This window comes from Sinocyclocheilus grahami, unplaced genomic scaffold (assembly GCF_001515645.1).
Source record: "Sinocyclocheilus grahami isolate Dianchi unplaced genomic scaffold, SAMN03320097.WGS_v1.1 scaffold1630.1, whole genome shotgun sequence".
Classification (NCBI taxonomy): Eukaryota; Metazoa; Chordata; class Actinopteri; order Cypriniformes; family Cyprinidae; genus Sinocyclocheilus; species Sinocyclocheilus grahami.
In genome coordinates, this window is record NW_015506809.1 from 126,856 (window position 1) to 127,801 (window position 946).

A 946-nucleotide genomic window follows, 5' to 3' on the forward strand; every position below is an offset into this window, starting at 1 on the left:
CATTCACAATTATTAAACAAAAAGCCTAGTTGTTTAATGCCATATGAACTCCTCACCCAACACCAAGAGAGTAGCTGCTGTAACAAAGGGAAAAGATGAAAAAAATTAGAGAAATAGGAAAGAGAGAAAGTTGGTTTATGTTACCTGTGTATGTTTATGTTATCACCATGGTGCTTCTAAAGCATTCTCTCAGATCAAGCTTTAAGACAGGGCTATATGATATCCCATATGACCACTCACATCGGTATGGAAAATGGATTTAAAGCCTATAGCCTGACCTGCATACTAAACGGGGACTGTTATAACTATGTGAAGACTAATACAACATCCACACTTATATGCAGCCTAGAAATCTGATTTCCAGAGGCTGCAAGTTACAGTGGAGATTAATTTTCTGTATGTGCAAAAGTCATCTTGTGTATTAAAACACAAACATGTAAAATAAACCACAGAAGGCCACTGGCCAAATTATTTGATGATAATGTTCAGGCTAGACCTGTGCCTCAGTGTCCTCAAAAACAAGACTGTTAAATTAAACTAAACCCTGTTCTAGTATACATGCTACTAAAAAGCAAGTGCAGGGACTGAAAATCGTCTCTGATCATCACATATAAAGGGGATTTATCCTTTCTGCCTTTGGGGAGGGGGTGGAGGGAGTGCAGCACAGTATATGTGGGGAGATCTATACAGACAAAAAAATTCAAAAGTGTCCGTAATCAAATTTCACGCAACTTTGCATTTCTCAGGCTAATCCGCTTTTCTTAATTCATACCTCTGACTATGTGCAGATGTAAACCTGATGCAACCCTGTTCTGACTTGTGAGGCCTGTGTTATTGTTCCTGACAGATAACAAAATTGGCCATCAACAATTACTTAAACAATTACACTTACGATGCACCGAAGTGAAAATTCTTGGACACACTATGCCAAAAAGACAAACAATGC

The 946-nt window shown here is 38.3% G+C and overlaps 1 protein-coding gene across 2 annotated transcripts in view; it reads right to left on the reverse strand.

The window, feature by feature from the left end:
- LOC107571661 (activated CDC42 kinase 1-like) overlaps positions 1-946 on the reverse strand; it is a 98,280-nt gene that overhangs the window by 82,129 nt on the left and 15,205 nt on the right. The gene's annotated exons all lie outside the window — the stretch shown is intronic.